This window comes from Python bivittatus, unplaced genomic scaffold, assembly GCF_059951505.1.
Source record: "Python bivittatus isolate LINGU-HERP-01145 unplaced genomic scaffold, Pbiv_v1 ctg000610_np1212, whole genome shotgun sequence".
Lineage (NCBI taxonomy): Eukaryota > Metazoa > Chordata > Lepidosauria > Squamata > Pythonidae > Python > Python bivittatus.
Window position 1 is genome coordinate 37619225 of NW_028277088.1, and position 22703 is coordinate 37641927.

A 22703-nucleotide genomic window follows, 5' to 3' on the forward strand; every position below is an offset into this window, starting at 1 on the left:
TAGTAGGATTGGATAATGGATAGATTCATTGTTGTTGTTTGCGAAATTGAAATACAGTGGTACCTTGGGATACGAACGCCTCTACTAACAAACTTTTCGGGTTATGACCAGCTCCAGCCGTAAAAATTTGCCTCGATGTGCGAACTCCGCCTCGGGCTACGACCATTTTTCCACCCTGACACCTGGTCCACGGCCATTTTTCCGCCCAACACATGGTCTGCGGCCATTTTCCCGTCCCAACGCGCGCCGCCCAGCCGTTTTCCCGCCCCGACGCGTGGTCCGCGGACGCCAGAATGGATTAACGGTAATTACATTGAACCTTATGGGAAAATTTGCTTCGGGGTGCGACCAAATTCGGAGGGCGGAACGGATTAACCGGATTTACATTGAACCCTATGGGGAAATTTGCGTCGGGTTATGACCAACTTGGGATACGGCCAGAGTCACGGAACGGATTAAGTTCATATCCCGAGGTACCACTGTATAAGTATCCTTTCTTAAAAAGTACAGAACAGAAATCTTCAGTTACATATCTTTTGAAATCTAGATTTAGGCTTCAGAACCCCCTTTCGTACTATAAGATTTAAGGTGTTTGTTCCAAAACAAGAAGTCTACAATAATTACTTATATGTGATTGTTAGCCAATGCTAAATTTGATATTCAAAATTTGTGGAGAGGAAAGGAATATGAAATTGGAGTGCCCAGTACATGAATATTAAGATACATGTGTGACATGTACAGTATGTTAACAGGTTCAGCTATCTTTTGGAAAAAAAGAGTATTTAAAATGCAACTTTAGAGGACATAAGAAATGGCCTTGAAGGACAGGAGGAAGAGCCACTATCAAGGCAATGGTCAGATAAGTGGGGCTTGAACTTGTTCCGAGAAAATAACTTGAGAAAACATCTCAGACAAGCCCTCCTTGGTTTACAAGAAGATAAAGTGAGGGTGGAGGAAGCACATTCAGACTTGTAAGATTCTATTACTATAGTTCTTACAATACAAGTAGTCCTGACCTATATGGCATTGGTTTCTTAGTCTGGTCTACCTTGTTGGGCTGACATCAACATTGTCTTCCCATGATGTAGTCTCATGTTTTAGTGGCTTTGCTTCATATAAAAGTTAATTCACATATTTTGTTCTGAAAAGCTGATTGTTTTCTGTAGATGCTCATATTCTTCTAAATTTAATGGTTTTGAAACTAACAGAACAATAGAAATGGCTATTGTGCACTCTTATGATCAGAAAAAGCTTGGTATGAACAATAATGGATAGATACTTAGTCACTGTCAATTATACAGTGGCCTGAAGAATTTACCTCTCTTTCTAGTATTTTAACACCGTAAGTCCTGATTGGAAGGTATTTAGACATTTGGACTGCATAAACCAGTTTATATAATGTGGTTAAATGAAGCTACTAAACTCTGCAAGGAGGAAGAGACAATTAAGATGGCTTGGCCTAGACATCTGACGGATCCAGCAAGCTTCTTGATAGCACTTGGGGATTTTCCCAGCAATCTGGAGGTGATTGGACACCTTGTTGACCTCTAGAATATGGAAGTATGCAGGGCAGTGAACAGGATCACCCACAAGTGACCTCTTCCCACACACTGATCCCATGCAGATCCTTGGTTTCCTGAATGCTCTGGGAAATTAAGTAGGCAAAAGATACCTAGAATGACACTGGCAGAAAAGAAGTAAATGGGACCAGACACAAGTAAGAGCCCAGGTTCAAGCCTACACTATGGCCATAAAGGTAGCAAAGACAAATTGCTTCTCCATTTTTATTGTGTCTGTGAATATCAGTCAACTGCGCTGCTCAAAGTGTCATGGACGCTTTTGGGGAAGGATGTCCCAGAAGAGCCAGTCAGAGTAAGTTGTGACTGCCTGGCTGAGCATTTCATAGATAAAATTACTCACAAACACTCTGCGTTGGAAGCAGGATGGGCAGAAAGTATTGAGAATTCAAATTCTCCTAGATAATATATGAGATCTCACCTCTGAGACTTTGGATCCTAACGAAATCAACAGAGTGCTCTGCAATCTTTGCTCTGCCACTTGTAAATTAGACTCTGCCATACCTGGCTAATAAAAGCATCCAAACAGGGAACTAGGAGCTGGATATGATCAATGCCTCCTTGAGAGAAGGGAGTTATCAGAAGCCCTTAAAGAGGCACTGATTTGCCCATTCCTTAAGATACAAAACTAGATGACTACCACCTTTTCTCTAACCTTGCCTTTTAGGATAAAGGGGTGGGGCTGCAGTTACAGAGGCTTTGGAGGATATAGATTATCTAGATCCTCGGCAATCTGGGTTCAGGACTGGACATGGAACAGAAACCACGTTGGTCACTCTCAAGGGTGACTTGTGATAAGACTTGGATGGAGATGGTGTGACCATCTTTGTCCTTCTAGATCTATCAGCAGCATTCTATTCTGCCAAGCGCTGTATCCTTCTGGGCTGCCTATGAAAGTTGGAGATGGGAGCATACTGTTGCCATATTTCCATTCCTCCCTGAACATATGGGTTCAGATGGTAATTGTTGGGGGACAGATGGTGGATCCATGGGCACTTCAGTATGCAGTACCTCAGGGTTCAGTCCTTCCCCCTACCCTGTTCAACATCTACATGAAACCACTAGAAGAGGTTATTTCTCAGTTTGGGCTGAGTGTCATATGCAGATGATACCCAGTTATATACCTCTACTCTGAGCCTGCTGGGAGATGTAATGGAAGTCATGATCCATTGTCTGGAGGATGTCAGAGTATGAGTAAGAAAAAACAAGATTAGACTCATCCCAACAAGATGGAGTAGCTGCTGATTTATAGGCCATCTGACCCTAGATTTGTACCATCTTTGAATCTTGATCTTTATTCTTCCCCAGAGATAACAGGTTCACAATAAAGGGGTCTTCTTGGACTCACAGATCATACTCAAAGAATAAGCTGATCTCACACAACTTTGGCTAGTGTACCAGCTGCCACCTTGTCTGCAACAGAATGCACTGAAAATGGTCGCTCATGTCCTTGCCACCTCTCAATTGTTGTAACTTGCTCTATGTAGGGGTGCCCTTAAAGAGAACCCAGAAACTTCAAATGGTCCAGAACACAACAGCATGGATGATTAGTGGTCAGTCACAATACTGTCATGTTACACCTTTGCTGTGGGGGCTGCACTGATTACCAATAGGTTACTGAGTGTAAGTCAAGGTGCTTGTCAAAGCCTTGTAAGATTCAGGGACTGAATATCTTAGGGACACCATTTCCTGATAACTTCAGACCATCCTAACAATTGCACCATAATTAATAAATTCAACTTACTACTTTTAACATATATTAAATCAAAAATCAATTGGATTACTATTTTACTTAATATTATATTGATGTGCACACATTTATATGTAAATGGTATCAGCTGCCTGGATTTCTTCTGATTTCAGGCAGTATCAAATTATAGATTTTCTATTTTTTCCTACTTTTAAGTAAACTGACATAACTATTAATAACTTAATAGTACAGCAGAACACAAATATATATATGTCAGTGTATGGAAGTTGAAAGTTAAAATAATATAACATATAAAAAGGACAAAAATAAACATTACTTGAAATAATGACATTTGATTAAAATTAATTGCCTGTAAAACAAGGCACACGTTTGTAAAACTGATCTACCATCTCCAAATAAAAATACCTATTCCTGTCACTGAAAAATACTTCATCACTGAAGCACATAACAGAAGTACACAGAAGGAGAGACAAACACAGTCATGGATTACAGAAACCTGGCTCAGCAGGCACAAATCTATGCATGTTTACTCTACAGTAAATCCATGGCTCCAACTCCCAAATAAGTAAGCATAGTTAGTCCTATTCCCTCTCCTTCTAGTCAGTCAGCATGTTAGTCCTGTTCCCTCCCCTTCTCCTTCATGTGTAGTATTTGCAAAGGAGAGCCTCTATTTCTATGGAGACTCACTGGTCAACTGAAAATCCTGATTTTCCAGACTCCTAATTCATATGGATAGCCATCATGAACAGGGAAGCTCTGCCACTCAACTCATGGAAGACTCGTGCCTTGTTTTATCTACTTGGTTTCATTATTTGGCCTTGTTTTCAACAGATTTTCTTCCATTACCATATTATTTCCTTCCCTACCTCATTCCTATACATTCACATTTAATTATTTAGAGTTTTTAGCATAATTCTTATAGCAGGATATTTCATATCTGCACTCAATCAATAACATTTACACTGACTTCGATTATGTGCCATCAAGTCAGTGTCAACTCTTAGCGACCACATAGATATTCTCCAGGATGATCTGTCCCCAATCTGATCCTTCAGATAAGTCTAAGATTCATGGATTGCCTAATTTCCTTTTAAAACCCTGTAAATCAGTGACAAAAATCTTTTAAACTATTAGATTATTTATTATTAATATTTCTATCCTATCTTTCAAACAGAATTATCAGAGATGCTAATTGAATAAAGAAAATACTGGGTGCAACAAAAGCACCCAGAGTTAAGCCCCATTGAAGTCAACAGAATTTATTTCTGACGAGGCTCTTAAGTATTTTACTCTGTATGTATTTTACTAAAAGAGTCCCTGTAGGAAGATGACTATTGAAAGAGGCAATATGTCAGTAATACTTGGCATTAAGACAGACAAGACATCAAGAAGAATTGTGACATTATTCTTTCAGAAAATATAACTATTGCAGGAGTTTTCACCTCTCACTTCTCACTGCCAGTATATAGGGACTACAGCTCTCCATTGCACATTATTTTCTGCACCAACCTAGAATTTAACAGGCAGCAGTTATATTAAAAACTCACTGAAGTAAATAAATGGAAAAATGAATGTTTTTGACATTGCTATACTACCATTAGCAAAATCACAACCAACGTCAGCAGTTTATTTAGGAAATTCCTGTGGTGGGGAGGGATCATATAACTATCTGGAAGCAACAGGAGGTAAACCATGTCCTGAACTTATGAAAAGATACTGAAGTCTACTATTGGAGAGGATGTACATCTTCATGGCTTCCCCTTTAATCCATGAACATAGAGATCATGAGAAACTGATTTTCACCGTTGCCATCACCAATTCTAGGGGGAGAATATTAAACAAGAATGCAGAGTAAACTAGCCATTACTGTTCCTGGCTATTAATTGGAAGTTTTAGGAACCAGTGGGACATGGAGCAAAGTCTGACACCCTTCTCTTTTTGGTTTCTACATATCTTCCTTGTAAGTTTAGATGATGCAGATTAAATACTCTTCAAAAGAACAGCCTCTAAGAGTTTACTTAGAGTCTGATTGGGCTACTATGCAAATATTGCAATAAATAAATAAATGTAGATCACATCTGAGATATTTAATAGTGATACACACTTGTAGATATTTGAGTTCCACTCTAGAAAATAAGTCCTGACTAAACTGTAAAGAGGAATTCTCCACCCTAACTATGACATTCCAATATTCTCAGGTTTCTTGGTCAAACAAAAGATCAGTTATGCTCCACATTCAGCATATATTAACTTATTTATTTAGATTTTTGAACACTTTATGTAGTTCAAAAAGCTCAACACTAGTGATCAGATAGGATTCCAATCAGTCAGAAAAGAGGTGCAATGGTCATATCTTACAAAGATATCGTTGAGGTTTATATAAATCAGTTGATTTGCTCATAATCACACCAAGATTCTTTCCTGGATTTCTAACACCCCCACCTTATTCTGACTGATAATGATGTTCAGACAATTCTAACCAATATTGGGAAAGGTATCCCTTGGGTTCATATTCAAAATATCCCTTCAATTAAAACAACCACTACTCCCTGAGTCCATTAATGTTGGTTCCCCCAACACTCTTAAGCTATAATATGCTTTGTATGGTTTTGACTTACAGGTTATATAAACCTAGGCATTGTGGCTTGCAAACCATGCCAACTATCCCACACTTATCTTACAGCTGAAAAAGCAGTCCTGAGAGAATCCTTTGTTTGTAATTTAGTCTTAGGACATCTTAACAAAAGCAGTGAAAAAGACTAGGGTAGAAACTTGTGGGACCTTAGTGGAAAAACACAAGAATGGGAGAGTGCTCCTCATCTGATAGGGCATACTAAACTCTTCATATGTGACAAATCTTCCAGGAGCTTCTTTATTACATGACTTTGGATGAAGGTAAAAATAGGCTACAGAAAAGAAACTGCTGGCCATAAAGCTGAGTAAAGTATGTGAGCAGAAGAAACTTTGGGAGAACTCTGAAGCCAGAGATTCTTTACTTACTGTTTTATATTTATCCATTGTCAGAAGTTTTCTGTGTACATTAAAAAAATCCAAAGCAGTTTGGAAATAGAACAATATTTTACTTTTAAGATTTGCTTCAGAGTTGAAATTAAGAACTTTTCTTACTCAAACCAATATTTTATTTTCAAAAATCGCTTCATTGCTCAAGTCAAGGGTCTTGTTTTCAAAACAGTATTTTATTTCTAAGATTTACTTCAGAACTGAAATCATTCTCTTTTCTTATCCAGAACAGAACTTTATTCTCAGAAACTGCTTAATTGCTCAAGTCAAGAACATTTGTTATTCAAAACAATATTTAATTTTCAAAATCGATTTTAGCAATCACCCAGGACCTTTCCTCACGTAAGACAGTATTGTATTTTCAAAGAACCTCTTCATTGCTTAAGTCCTTTCTTATTGTACTTTCACATTTTTATTATATCCAAACAGAAATCCAAATAAAACTTTATGGAATTGCCATCCAGAAAAGGAAACATATATGCCTATGACTCTTCAGATTCCCACAATGGGATTCAACATGGAATGTGCCTTATACATAATGAAAAACAGGACAATGGTGGAAAGTCAAAAGAATTTAAAAATCTCATGAAAACTAACAAGCATCGGACTCCAATCCACACAATCTAATAGCGGACCAATGAACAGACTTTTTTTTTTTAATTTTTAACGGAAGCATAATTTGCCACTTGCTGTGAATGACAGTGTTGGTAAACTAGAAGGTGGAAATAACTGGCAGAGAAATAACTAAGAAATATCTAACCAAAACCCAATTCACCATGCTATGCACTAAAAAGAGAGACCAGAGATACCACTCACAAGCAATTATCACAAAGTTTTGGTGAGTATGTATGCTGGGAGGACCAAAAAAATGCTCTGCACATTATATCATGGGCTACGTTACAAGAATTATAGTAGGTCCCTATTTATTGTCTTAACAAGTTTGCAGATAATGATCAAATTTGTACTCACAATCTTCAGACATTCATGGCTTAACATATTATGTGAAAACAGCCAAACATGTCTTATCCAATAAACCATGGTTAAAGCAGAGGTCAATAGGATGTGCAGCACCTTACTTAAATACTCCTGGGGAGGGAGGGGGAAGACTATTTGATGACAAAGGGTGCAATTCTAAAAATACTTCCATGAAGAAATAAGATCCACAAAACTGCAATTTCTAAGGAAACAAGCTTAGAATAGGTGCATTTCACACTCAGTCTACTAAACTGAGGCCTGGTTTGTACTTAAATAGCAAGCCATTAAGAAATCCTAGGGCCACAGGCTAAATTGGCAAGTTGAAAAAAAGCAACCTTAAAGAACAAGAAACGATTTCCGTGTTGTTGCCAACAAAAAGGACATGTCTGGGAAGTCATCAGGAGCGAGCTGCGTCGTTAATGTTTATATGTGCCAAGTTGCTTTATTTTATGCCTTCAGCAGCCTGGTTAAAAAAAAAAAAATCACTCCCATCCCGCCTTTTTGTGGCCGCTGCGAGAGGCAGCACTTAGGGACGCTGCCTCTCGCAGCGGCCACGTGCAAGGGATGGGAGGGGGAGTCGCCCCTCCCCGTTTCTCTCAGAAGCGCTCGCGCGTCCTCCTGCAAACCCTTCACGCCGGCCAAGAAACTCCTGTGGCATGTATGTTTAATTTAAACGCCGTTTCAATCCATCCGCCGGCCTTCTCCGTTTCCGCCTTCTGAAGCTTCCTCCTCCTGCTTCTCCCTCCCACATCCAACTATTTTTTTTCTTTTTCCGCTCGAGTTGCGCTTGTTTTCCAAAGTCAGAGCGAGCCTCCCCCGCCGTAAAGGAAGAAAGAAGGAAGGGAAAGGAAGCCACCGGCGGCTCCTAGAACAGGAGTTGGCAAAGGAGGACACTCACCTGCCGAGCGCGGGCTCAGAGGCCAAGAGAGACGCCAAGGAGACTCCAGCGCTTCCCACGGCGACGAGCGGCCTGTGTCCTGAAATGACCCGTCTCGGTGGGAGGGAGGGAGGGAGGGAGGGAAGCGCGGGAGGCAGGGAACGAGCCAGTGAGTGACAGAAAGGGAGCAGGACGCCGGGTTCTTGGGCAGAGAACAGCGCGAGCGCTCTTTCCAACTCCGCCGGATCTGTTCCGCATCTTTCCGTGCCTGCTTTCGCACACCCCTCGACTGAATGCTGAATGTATACGAAGTTACCATGTATAGGATACTGTGGAGCCAACCCACCTCCCCAACCGTTTTCATCTGTATTTAAAAAAAAAAAAAAACCTTGACTTGGGCAGAAATTGCAACCTAAATATTTAAAGTGAGTAGGGATGGCAGATCTGAGAGCCTTTTTTTAAAATGCTTTTCCCAAACTTGTTGATTTTCCATTTGGGGAGCGAAGAGTGGTTCCAAATACCATACTGTGTTTTTTTGTTTTAATGGGCACACGACAAATACAGTGTCCCAGCTTTGCTAACAGCAAGAACAACAAAGAGGGCCCCAGCATCTTCCATAGCTCCAAGATTTGGTTTGATGTAGGTTAAGAATCTGTTCCATCAAACAATTTATGGTGAAATACATGCGAGGAACTGCCCCAAGTCTTTGCACTGTTTGCGCCACAGTGTTATTTTCTTGAAAGCTATTTCCCAATGCAGCAGTGTGTTGATAGGAGAATTCTACTGGTTGCAGTTATTCCTGTCAATCCACTATTAAAGACACAGAGACCCAGTCAGAAAAAACTGGCAACCTTACACGCAATGTGCCACACTCCCAGCCAGTAAAGAAGGATACAACTATCAACAGTAAACAAACAGACATCTTTTAACACATCCAGTCATGCATGACCTGAAGTATATGCATCCTAGGAAAATTAAACCTCTGAGAAAGGGTGAAAAAGAAATATATAAAGATGATGAAAGAAAAACAGCAGGATTGAAAGTAAAAGAGCAGCTGCTGCAAAAACTGGAAGGTGATTAAAAGCTGTTTGGATAGGATTCATCGAGAATGTTTCAATATATTTTAAAAATAAATCCAGTTCATTCAGGCCTTCTGCTTTAGCAAAGAAGAACAAATATACTAGTTTCTCCTCTTTGCAATGCATGTTGTTGCCAACCTCAGTGCCTTCTGATGAGGGTGAACTTTCACAGCAGAAAGTCTGGGTAAGTTCCCTTTGCAATTGAAACTCTATTTTTCCAGGGTTCTAAATTTTGTTTGCAGCTACAAGGATAGAAAAAGGCATCTCATTGCAAACATTCATCTTCAACAGGGAAGAGGATGACAACAGATTAAGTGGAGCTAGCATGCTCCTTCTTGCTCTCCTGTTCTCATGTGTTCATTAAATCTTAAAGCAAAAAGCCTGAACAGGACTGTAATCCTACTGGGCAACAATTCATGCATTCCTTTCAAATTACTTGTCCCAGCTCTTAGCCATTTTAAGAATCATGGCAATTTTACCACATTTTCTTTCCCACTATAAAAAAATCTATCTTTGTAATATATATTTTTAAATTCAAAGTTGTACAACTGAAGTACAAGGTACAATTAAACAATGAAAACAAAACAGATGGATTATTATTTGGCTGGTTACATAGAACAAGAAGACACTGGAGTAGATAAACTCTAGTCTGATCCAGGAGGGTATTTTTTTTTAATGCATATTCATTTATTCCAATTTATTCCATTTATTTATTCTATCCTGCATTTTCAGTGAGAGCACAAGGTGGTTTATTTGGTTGGAGGGGTCCTCCTTTAATATTCCAGTTTTTCTCAAGGACCCCCTGGGGGTCCCCCATGTTCCTCTCAGGGGTCCATGAAATCAAAATTATTTGCAGCCTACATTGAAAAATAATACAATATTAAAACCCCTTCAAACTATCATGAGAAGCAGTAGTAGTAGCAGCGAATGCATCAGTTTTAATTTTTAATACAATAAATATTGATAAATGTAACCCATACAAACAAAAGTTCTTTTGGGATCTTCCATATTGTTTAAAACTGGGAAGGGATCCTGAGAGAAAAAAGTTTAAGAAAGACTGATCTATCCCAACAAGAACCCATTGAGGTATTTCAGGTTGAGAAACTGATTGGGCGAACATCACACAGTGGGCTTCTGATCAAGGGACTTACATTTGGATTTCCCTAGTTCAAGTCCGACATCTTACAGGTAGTCCTTGCTTAATGACCGTTTGTTTAATAATGGTTCAAAGTTACGACGGCCTTGGAAAAAGTGCTTTACAATCTGTACTTGCACTTATGACCATCACAAACTGTCGCATCGCCCCCGCAGTCATGTGATTGCAATTTGTGACCTTTTTACAATGGTCATAAAGCAAATCATGTCATTAAGCAGCAAAAAAGTCCATTGGGGAAGCTGGATTCACTTAATGACCATGTGATTTGCTTAACCACCGCAGTGATCTGCTTTACGACTTTTGTAAAAAAGATAGTAAAATTGGGTCCAGTCACGTAGTGACTCACTAAATGACCACCCCCTTAATGACCAATTTTCCAGTCCCTGTTGTGGTCGTTAAGCAAGGACTACCTGTACCTACTATATTACATCACTTTCCATGTATAATAGCAAGTACAAAGACAGACATATTAAAACATATTAAGACATATTAAAACATATTAAAAAGCAGAGACATCACCTTGCCAACAAAGATCCGCATAATCAAAGCTATGGTTTTTCCAGTAGCAATGTATGGCTGTGAGAGCTGGACCATAAAGAAGGCTGAGAGCCGAAGAATTGATGCCTTTGAACTATGGTGCTGGAGAAGACTTAAGAGTCCCTTGGACTGCTAGGAGGTCGAACCAATTAATCTTAAAGGAAATCAACCCTGACTGCTCATTGGAAGGACTGATAATGAAGCTCAAGCTCAGATACTTTGGTCACCTAATGCAAAGAGAAGACTCTTTGGAAAAGACCCTGAAGCTGGGAAAGATGGAAGGGAAAAGGAGAAAGGGGCGGCAGAGGATGAGATGGTTAGATAGCATCACTGAAGCAATGAGCATGAAACTGAGCAAACTTCAGGAGGCAGTGAAGGACAGGAAGGACTGGCGGAATATGGTTCATGGGGTCATGAAGAGTTGGACACGACTTAACGACTGAACAACAACAACAAAGACATAGAAGTCACCAAGAGCCAATTAAGGGGTTTGAAAAGTATTGAAAAAGGACCTAGTTTAGTCCTCTCTCACAGCAATAAAATTCTCACTAGGTGACCTTGGGCCATTCTCCCACTCATATGCATACAATAAGTTTTCTTGCAAGGCTGTTGGTTGCTATTCTTCACTCCAGTGACAAAGGAAGGAATAAAAATGCAGTGAATAATCCAAACTGGATGAGCTGAGCCATTAAGGGATGTTCTTACTTAATTGCTTGATTTCATTGCAGTTATGCTTATTTGGTCCTGAATTGTCATAAGGGAGCAAGTTTCACTGTCATTGCTAGCAAAAAAAAAAAAAAAGTCATATTACAAGATTCATTATTATGATCTATTACTTGGCAGTTCTAGTTTATTTATATCCTATCTTTCTACCATAGAAGCATACTCAAGGTAGATAGCAATAAAAGTAAAATCAAAACAAATTTAAAACATAGAATTAACATTTCATCAATTTTAGATATGGGTTAGTGCATCAGTTGCCCCATTTCTGGGGGCAGAAGATCTGGTTATACCTCAATTAATGTGGAAATGGGGCTTTTAGGCACTGTAGTTCCTCCTGAATGCAGAGGCAGGAACATTCCCAAGGGAATTAAGCTCTATGTGTTCTACAATATCTTCATAGTTTCTCATTTGTTTTCAACACAATTCAAAATGTTGATAATCTCCTTAAAAGCCCTAAATGGCATGGGCAATCATCTCCTCCTACACCAAACTTTCTAGTTCCTAACTTCAGAAGGAGAGGCCTTTTTTTGGTGTTGCTTCTGATAGGAAACAAATACATATAGCTCCCTTTAGTGGCTGTACCAACAGTGAGGAACATCCTTCCCAAAAAATTGCAGGTGACCTGATATATTTTGCCAGTCATTAAGGCATTTCTATTCCATCAGACTTTTACTGTAGTGCATAAGCATTATACAACAGAGGCTTCTTTTTTTTTTTTTAAAGGAGGACTAGTTTGTTATGATTTTGATGCACCATTAAAAAAAAACTATCAATGACACATAAACGTACAAGTCCTATACAGCCCAAAGTGACCATGATTTCCAGCTATCTGCAAGGGTGATGGGAGATATCTGTGGTGATGGATAGGCACTTAGTATATGTTCTTAAATCTGTTTTACTTATTGATTGGATTATTAAATTTCTAGCCAACCCACTTCAGATGACACTGGGTGGCTTCAAAATTTCAAAACAACAATAATAAATAGCATGTGTTCTTCTTTCATATGGCCAAGGCCTGAATTCTAGAACTGACACCAGATTCTAGGATTACATTATTTAAAAGACTGCCTGAACCCCTATGAACTTGCTCTGATATTGGCCTCAGAGGCCTTGCTGAAAAGTTCATCAGTAAAATCAATCAGATTGACAAGAATGAGGGGCAATGGTTCCTTGCTTATAGTATCTTCTTCTTAGCCTATGAGCTAACAGCTTTTCAAAGAACTCTGAAAATGTTTTAAAGTTTTTAAATATATAATACTATTAATGTGTCAAATGATGTTACTAAATGTTCTACTATTTTTACACTGTGCTTTTATTAATGTATTTAGTAGTATTGCATAAAAGTAATATGACTTTGGAGTGTTTTTCTCTACAAGATGGCATATGATTTTATTTTATAGCTGAAATCAATAAATAAATAACATTAATTCTGATTTCAAAGAAAAACATACTTAAGGTCAATCTATGACAGAGCAAAAATTTTGAAACCAGTCTTCCATATTATATGGTGGTAAAGACAGATCTAGGAATGGATCTATAGAGATAGGCAGACGTTCTAAAACCGGGATGGGGAACCTATAATCATCATTGGGAGGGGGAATAGGGATTATGTTGATGGGTACAACTTTGAAAAGCTGGAGCTTTGCAAAGAATGCCACAGGTTCCCCATTCTTGCCCGAAACCAAATGTGAACTCCCAGATTCTAAGTCAGGATCAGCACCTCATTTCCCAGGCTATCCTCTCTTACCAGCCCATCTCTGATTTACATGGATTATCCAACCTGGTGTATTTTCCAATTACAAAACAGATGGAGGAAACCTTGTGCAAATTAGAAGAGAAAAACATCAAGGTTTCTCCAAGTTGAACTTAAGTCCTCACATTTCTTGGATACATTAATCTACTTTTCTTGACTGCATCACAGACATACCTTGGAATTGTATTCTTCCGGAATTTCTTGGGGGTTGTTTAGCTTCTAGCCTATAGACTTGGTATTTCCTGGACATCTCCTATTCACATATATAAGAGACCTCTCCCTGCTTATTTTCTAAGCCCAGAGACATTCAGCCAGGTGCTGCCACCTGCTGAGAGGAATTAAGTTTTAGGCTTTTTTTTTTCTCACTATACTGTACTGCATAAAGGTAAGAATCATGTCTATTACTCTTCTGAAAAGATTCTCCATCTGTGTGTGGTTTGGACGCCTTCCCTGCATTTTGACACATTTGTTTTTGGATTACCTAGCATATATTCAGCAAGATACCTAAGTGTCTCCATTACCCATATTTGCTGTCAAGGCTTATATTCCACTGCACAAGCTAAAACACAGTAATTAAAATCATGCACGTTCCTCATAACTTCTACCTAACCTGTTTCTTGTGAAGATCCCTTACCTAGGCATCCATTCTTAACCACACTGACTCTGCATCATGTCACAAGTTATCCCCTTTTATACTTGTGTCACAGTGTCACCAGAGACATCTAAGGGTGGAGCTTTTCATTGTGAAGCATGTTCACTCCCTGATCCCTCCTGCAGATGCCTACAACAATATTATTTCTTCTCAGAAATAATTCAGTACTGATATCTTTCTACATTCATCTAGTTTCCAGCTCAGTTTTCTATTCCTTGGAGAAAATAATTTAATCAAAATATTTAATTTAAACAACAAGGAAACTAAGAGTTTTCAGGAAAATTGAATATATTTTCAAGATGGAATGAGATACAGATATTTAATGGACCAGGAAATACATTCCAAATATATTTAGAAGTTGCTATCGTTATTTACACATTCCATAATTGGCATTAAGCACAAATTCTGTGATTAGCCTCAATGATTATTCTCATACTAGATACGATGACAGCAGGTGGTGGTCTTAAATCTGGAAGAATATGATTTTAACAACAAAATAATCAGACATGCATACATTACTTCCCTACTTTTTGCCTGATTTGACATGAGTGGATTTTAAAACAGGTTTTATGTCATGACATCTTTATTTGGCTCTGAAATCTGAAACAGCTTGTTTCTCTACCTCCCTTCCTACCTACTTCCTACCAGTAAGACTCATTCTTTGTTCTCAGTCATGAGAGCTGCCTTTTTTCTTGCTTTTCTCACATAGACTGTATAAAAATATTATTTTCCAACATATTTAAAGACAATAAATAAGAGGTTTTCTTTTGCATACCTTACTTTAAGTAAATAGACCAAAAGCCATTACAAGCAGCAGATTAATTGTTAATTGTACACATTTGAAAATTAATTTTCATGTAGGAAAATTATTGCTCTTCACATTTATCACTTTCATCCTTTTCCATATTTAGGATATATAGATGTACACTTGAACACAGAGACATTACACCCACAAATATATAGAGAGAGTCCATATTAATCAGCACTACTATTTTTAAAATGAACTTATATAATCTTTCAAAATGTGCTTTATTCTAAGCACATGTTAGTCTGTTTTCTGAGCAGAAAGTATAAAAGGAGCAGGCTATGAAAGAAGGAAGTGAAGCTAGATTAGCACAATCATTAAGCATTCCTACTACACAGCCACAGGAACAGATAAAACCAAACTGCTGATAGAGACTGAAATTTGCCATTTCTCCCTAGCATCACTGTACAAATAGTTCAAGGCATATCATAGGAAGCTGGAAATATCTGCTTTACAGGGAATCAATTGTAGTCAATGCCTTAAATAACCCCTTCCATTTTATGATTCTTTGGGCACTTCCATACTTCCACTATTTCCACTTCCCAATCCTTCAAAAGCATGATATACAGTATAATAATCACTCCTTCTTGATACATTGAAAAACTAGGAGAAAAGAATCACTGCCAAATCTTGACTTGCTACTCATACTGGAGAAAAAAAAGTTCCTTCACTTCCATCTTCTTGAAGGTTTATGTTTAATCAAAACAAACATGAATGGTTTAACTGCAAAGATAACTTCAGAACTCAGAACCAACTTTTAAAGTATGTGAAATGTACTTTTAATATTCCTGAAAAAATAAAGTAATAGCAACAGTCTTCATGAGGGAAAAAAACCCAGAAAGTTTGATCAGCTTTACTTATGTTTGCTAAGGATGAAGATATATTACTAAGCATGTCTATTCAGAAACATTCCAAGTTTGTCTTATTCCCACATAAGTATGTATAGAATTACTGTCTTAATACTGGGAAAGAAATCCAGACACACATTCTTTGTCTGGAGAAAAAGTTTCTTGGAATGCAATATTGTAATGTAATGGCTTAAATGTTATTCTAAGAGCAGAAAGACTCAGACTGGAATCTTCGCTAGGTCATAAAATGTACTTGATGATTTAGGACCACTTTTTCTCAGCCTTCTCTCTTATTTGTCATGAAAGGGGAAGAATCACATATATGGTATTGAATTCCAGAAGGAAAAACAGAATAAAAATGCAAAAATAACAAGAAGAAGAACAGAATACGAAAACATACTTAAAATCAGGCCACATTCAGATTTGTGCCTGTCTTTACTGTACAACTTAGAAATTTGATTCATACATTTCATTCTGTCTTGCATAGCAATATATCTGCAAGGCAACAGATTGGCTCCTTATGGTATTTACATCTGATTATAGGTATTATAGGATAAGTTGGACTTGAATATTTTAATGACTGCTTCTGCCAAAATCCCCAAACAACTAAGAGAGACCTGCTAATAAAAGGACTAATAAGAGTAAAAGGACACCCATAAGTTGGAGGTATTCATTCACCTTAATGGTTCAAGTACATGCATAGTGTTCCCCAGGATTGTTAATAACTGGATCCATAGGATGTAATTACAGTTATTTCTAGCAATATGTTTGTACAGTCCATGGCAATGCAAAGCAGCCAGAAATATGCCTTTCTGCTGGTTCAGTATGAAGTAGGAAAAGTGCAATTTATATCTGCCTTTGTGCACATAACAAGTAACATAAATACTTCAAAAACATGTTTAAAAGTGCAATAATCTGTTTAATACAAAGAACAAGATTTTCTTAAATATTAAAGAAAAGCAGAAGAAAGAGAGCTATACAGTATCTATAGTCTATTCTCCAATGTGGCAACAGAACTGACTACTCTTGCAGAGTTATATTTAGAGCCTGCACACCAGACTGCAAATTAGTTCACACCAGAGTCTCAAGTGATTAATTTGAATCCAATGTTCACACTTTGCTTCCTTAAGCTAGACTATATTTGGCAAAACAATACAGTTTAACTTCTTTATGTGCTTTCTAGTTCAAGATTGACAGATACAGTAGGTATCCTGCAAAAGAAGGGAGAGGAACAGAACGATCCATAATTTGGTAACATTCACATACACAAATAGTTCATACATATATATGAACACACACACACACTTTATTGAGTGTTGTTTAGTCCTGCTAAGTGTTTAAGACAGCCTTGTCCCATCTGGCATCTTCCAAACGTGTTGAATTAACAATGCCATCATCCCCAAGTAAGTATAGACTCTAAGTGAGCTTGTTTATTGCATCTTTGTGTAATGTTATACTCTTATATTGAACCACTGACCTAATCACCAATTTGACCAGATGAGTGCATGGAATTCCTTCCTGGCATTGAATAAACCATCACCAAATTCTCCCCTGGCTGATGACAAATGTATCTCTGTTTCTCGGTAGCAAGTATGAAAATACAGCTGTCTGTTAAAGGGGGACAGATTGCAATGTCCCTCTTTCCCAAATCTGTTTTTTCTGTGCTGACTTCCTTTTCTTCCCCCTGAATCTAGCAGAGAAATGCCATGGATTAGCAAATGAGAAATAGGTGTTCTGTTTCTCCCTTGCCAGTCCACATCAGTTCTAGCTTGCAAATGTTTTCCCCTCACCCAATTTTTACTCTGAAAAGGGACTTCTTTTATGACTAAAAAGCAGCTGAATAAAATAGTAACTACCAGGAGTTTCCAGATAGGTCACTTTTGAGGGGGACTTACATAATACAAATATTTAAACCAGGAATCTGAGGGAAATAACAAAGGCCTGTGACAAGGTGATTTAAGAAACAAGGAACTGTTTCCTACATGTTGTTTTCATGTTTCTTTCTCTAATACAGCAGTCAGCAAAATGGTGCCCATAATTGCCAGAACATCTGTTACCTCGAAAGCATGGACTATGAATTCCTCCCATTCTTAAAAAAAATAAAGCAAGTAATGTTATAAGATTTTTGCTTTCCTGTTTGAGAACTCATGTGATTTTAGCATCCTTACATGAGATCCTATGAGATTCACAGTGAGATTGCATGGCATTTCATGAAATTTTGCTGATTTTCTGAGTATTTAGGTAATTTTTATTTGGGTCATCATGTGATGGCACCTGGGATCTGAAAATCTTGCTGACCTTTCCTTTAAGGCCCAGAGTCCCTATCAAGAATGAGGAACTCATGGCCCTCTAAATAGTTTTTGAACTTCAGCTCCAAGCATCACTCACCATTATCCATGTTCAATGGATCTGTGGGAGCTTATAATAAGGAGCATTTCAAATGCTCTTCTATAGATAATTTCATTTTCATTTCCACATACGTCTTTACAAGTTTACATCTTTTGCTTTTACTAGTTAAATTTGCTAGTTAAACTATTTTACTGCAAAAACTTGTATGATGTTAATTTACAAGAAGAGTATCACCTTTCTATCTGACCATCTACTCAGACAACGGCTGCCTAATTATAAATAAGTTCTTTGTTTTCACCACACTGAGCCATTTGATGCAGAAAACTGCCTTCTGTTTTTGTCTATGCTTGTCTTCTTTTCTGATCACACTGACAAGTTTTCTGCTTATTGGCTGTGTTCAGAAAGGCACTTTAACAAAAGTTAATCTCATGCAGAATGGCATAAAAACAGGAGAATTAAAGGAATGTGCAATTGTAGAAAGCAATATAACCAAGATTTTTCTCTACCCTGCTGCCCTAAAAATGAATAGCAGACATGAGAGGAAATGAGTTTTCAGTCAACTCTGATATAAAACAGAAAATTAAAAAAAACAAGCATAGGTCATCATAGGCAACACAATCAAAACTAAATGACTATTTATTACTATTTAATTAGTTCTTAGTTTATAGCCAAATGCATTTTAGGTGGCTAACAAGAAAAACATTAAAATAACAGAAACTACAAAATGACTAAAAAAAAAAAATGACTAAAGCCTAATTGAAGTATATTAAATAACACCCTAAAGACATTTCTCCAGTTTGTTCAATCAAAAAATCAAAGGCATAGAAAACTACCATATTTTTTTCCTGCTGGCAGAAGAATGTCATGAAATGGAATATGGGCTTAACTAAAATGTCTAAACCAACCCTGCACATTTTTCATTTTATTAGAAGAGAATTTGCTGTATCAGAGATGCAATGTAACCTTTGCAATTGTATCTTTGGCAATTTCTCTGTTATATTGTCTCTATATATCTGCTGCTAGTGATGAACCTGGGTTGGATCTCTATAGATAAATCTAATCAGGGAGATCTGTGTCATAAATCTAGTTTCCATGCATATAGATGATGCTTAAGACCTACTGAATCTGATGGCTAGGTTCATTGCTACAAATGATAATGAAGCTCTCATCCCTATTTAGGGCTGTATACATAAGCCACCATCTGTCAGACACACAAAACAAAAACAAAAACCCTTTATCAAGACCCACAGTTAATGCAGACACACATGCCGTTTGATCACAAAAAATATTACGAAGAGGTTTTGACTGGATCCACACTATGTGTAATCATGTTTTATTGAATAAACCACAAAAGAAACCACATGGGTTAAATTCATACAATATGATAAGCTACCGTTTGCTTGGTTATTTACCTAAGTTCATGCAATATGCTAAGTCATAAACGATTGTTTACAACTATAATGGCTGTATCTAAACTTGAGCTCTGGAATGAAAGGCAGGATATAAATCTAATAAACCAAACCAAACCAAATGAATCACATGATGGCTTACTGTAATAGATAAACTCAGTCTTTGAATAGATATTTCTTCCAAGTTCTGAATATAGGGTAAATAGATGCTATTAATCTATAGATCAGATATAATGGATGGGCAATCCAGCAGATGAGCACCGAGATTACAAGATGCAATTGCCCCTGTCATTAGACAGAGTAAAGCAGCTTCCTTGGACAACAGTCACTATAGGCAAGGTGTCGGATGATGGCAGCTGTGAGTGCTGCGCTCTCTGCTTTGTAATTCCCAAACTAGCATGTTGGCATCACAGTCTGTGGATTTGGTGTTGGCATCTGTACGTGGGCCCAGAAAGGTGCCATCTTGTCCTTTGACTCAAGGCTTTGGGCCATTTCTGATCCAGATAATAAATACTGAGTCACCCAGAGATAATTTTGCTAAAAAAAATAAATAAAAATGATGGAATTGCACATTGATTACATGCTGAACTATTCAAAAGCTGCCAAAATGTGACAAGACTGTTCCCGTGGAATGTGTGCTGGCTCAGAAGATGGCAACTGTGTATGTCTATGTCTACAAAAGCAGCTAAAACAATTCATTACCAAATCCCTTAAACAAGACTCTATTGTAGAATACAGTCCTTCTCTTTGTAACTGTTAGTTCTGTCAAATGAGTCTTACTAATCAGGTCTTAAACATTAACCAGATTAAGAACCACAATCACTGGAAGCACAAACTTTCATTAGAATGAACAGCTTTTCTATGTGGGACACATATTTCCCTTTCCCCACCAGGAACCCTTACAGTATTTGGAACTCTCTGAAATTAACTTGACAGGACATCCTAACATTTCCAAAATACATTTAGCTGGGAAGATAAGGGGATTTGATATTTATGTTCAATCTGTAATTATTATGGGCCTTATCTTACAATAAGTGTTCTGTCTTTGAAACGCTTCCAAATCTTTCTTTGTGTTCCCAGTTACACGACTGCTGCAGATTGATAGAAAGTTTGCCAATAAATAAGCAAAAAAGGTATGATAACAAGTAAGAGCTGACTTTTCTTTTCCTCTGACAAAAGAAACATCCAGGGCATTTTATTTTGTGGAACCATCAAGAAGAAAATTATTGAATTAAATTTTCTAAATGTATTGCTTTATTTTTTATTTTAAAATTAAAATAAATAGCTATTGCTAGTGATAATTAACAATAATGGTATTATTAACAATTTTGCTGATATAGCATTCACTTACAAGTTTCAACAAAAAAAATGATACAGTTAAAAAATTAAGACCCCCTCAAACATTGGATTCTTCTCAAATACTCACACATAAAATTCAATAGAGCCTTACTGGAAAAAGTGGCTAATATTTAAAGAACAACAGGAAGGTTTTAATCATTTAATTCTGGAAATCAGTTTCCATTATCTATTTCTTATTTTTATTGAGACTTTTTACATAATTAAAAGATAAACAAGAATGAGTATATAAAGAGAAAGTAGAAAAAGATAAAAAAGAAAAGAAAAAGTACTAATAATAGTACAGATAAAGAAAGAAAAAGAAAAAAGAGAAAAAGTTAAAGAAGCAGTTTCCGATCTTCACATCAGATACAAACTTTTATCATTTCTCCCCTTTTAGAATTACATCATATAGTTCCCTTCTTCCCATATTCAACACTTTTTAATCAGCAAATCCTGAAATCACCAGTTCATTTTTGTCTGTTTTCAGCAAAAAGTCAATAAATGGTTTCCCATATTTTATAAAAGTACTTGTTGTTTTACCCCTAATCAAACATCCATTATCTATATTTGAAGCTGCATTTTGTTAATCTGGTATATCTCAATGCAGAAATGGGCAAGACTTAGAAGAAATTGCTGAAGTCGGCGAGAGTCAAGGGAATCCAAGGATGCCAACAATCCTTCTAAGAGCACTACCTAGGTCAGTGTTGTCCAAACTTGGCCACTTTAAGATAAGCGGACTTCAACTCCCAGAATTCCCCAGCCAGCCATGGCCAAGTTTGGACAACACTGACCTAGGAGAATGTTCAGTTTAAGAAGTTCACAAGAAAGAAGCATCCATTGCCCTGGATACTCCAGGAGCTATATGCAGATAAGGCCCTGTCCAGGAGCTCTTCTGCAAGTGCTAAGAAGGTAGAAAAAGGTGGGGAAGCAATAGTGCCTATAAAGCGGCTTAGCAGAAGTTCATCCACTGCTGAAAGCTTTTTCTTGGGTAGATTTTTTGCTAAGCTGAAGCTTAACTTTAACCCACAGAACTACTCCTGATGCAGCAGAATTTTGAGCCACAAGGCAGCTGAGAGAGGAATAAATCCAAACAAATTCTTTATCTACTCCCTCCTTTTTTTAAAACATAGAAAAGACTTGTTTCCATAAGACTATGAGAAACCATTTAGGTACACAGTGAAACAAAGATCCATATTATTTTTAGCAATTTATATTCCAGTCCTATGGATAGATATAACTGTAATATTCCCATCCAATTATACCAATCAAATGGGAGCAGAGTACATAACGTAAACCCCACAAGCATGTATTTTTCTTTGTTTATAATTACAGTTGACTTTTTCTTTTAAAAACTCTCTTTCTCCCCTCATCACATAACAAGGTGTTCCTGAAATTGGGAGGGTTTTTAATGTCTGAGATGGCTGTCTGAACAGAAAAAAGCAAAAGCCTGAGTAGCTTACAAATCCATGAGTCCTTGTCAGTTGTAATTCCATTTGAATGGTGTATTATTACTAAGACATCAGCAGCAGCATATACCAGCCTTCTGTTGGTCATTCTAGCTGGGAGTTCTTGAAGCTGAGTACCAGCACATCTGGATAGTGCAAAGTTAGGGAAATCTACATGTTGTGGTGTTTCTCCCTCCCTGATTGCATCTCATATTCACACATTTATAAAGCTAAACATGGTTCAGTTTTCTGAAGATGTCCAGTAAACTGTAGTGCTCACTGACTTGCACAACAATTAACCTGGATACTGACCTAATCCAGCTTCTGGCTTCACATGACATGTTACCTCCATAAAACAAACCAACTTTAATACTTGATTTTGCAAATGCAATCACTATATCTTTAATTGATCTGATTAAGTAGGGTTACCAGATCTAGATAGCCAAAA

At 37.5% G+C, this 22703-nt stretch overlaps 1 protein-coding gene across 2 annotated transcripts in view; it reads right to left on the bottom strand.

Moving 5' to 3' along the window:
* Positions 1 to 8267, bottom strand: part of THRB (thyroid hormone receptor beta) — a 194683-nt gene extending 186416 nt beyond the window's left edge. For both annotated transcript variants that reach the window (XM_025173584.2, XM_088150801.1), the window contains exon 1: positions 8183 to 8267. The gene's annotated coding sequence lies outside the window, so the exon portion shown is untranslated. The remainder of the gene's footprint in view (positions 1 to 8182) is intronic.
* Positions 8268 to 22703: the final 14436 nt, after the last annotated feature.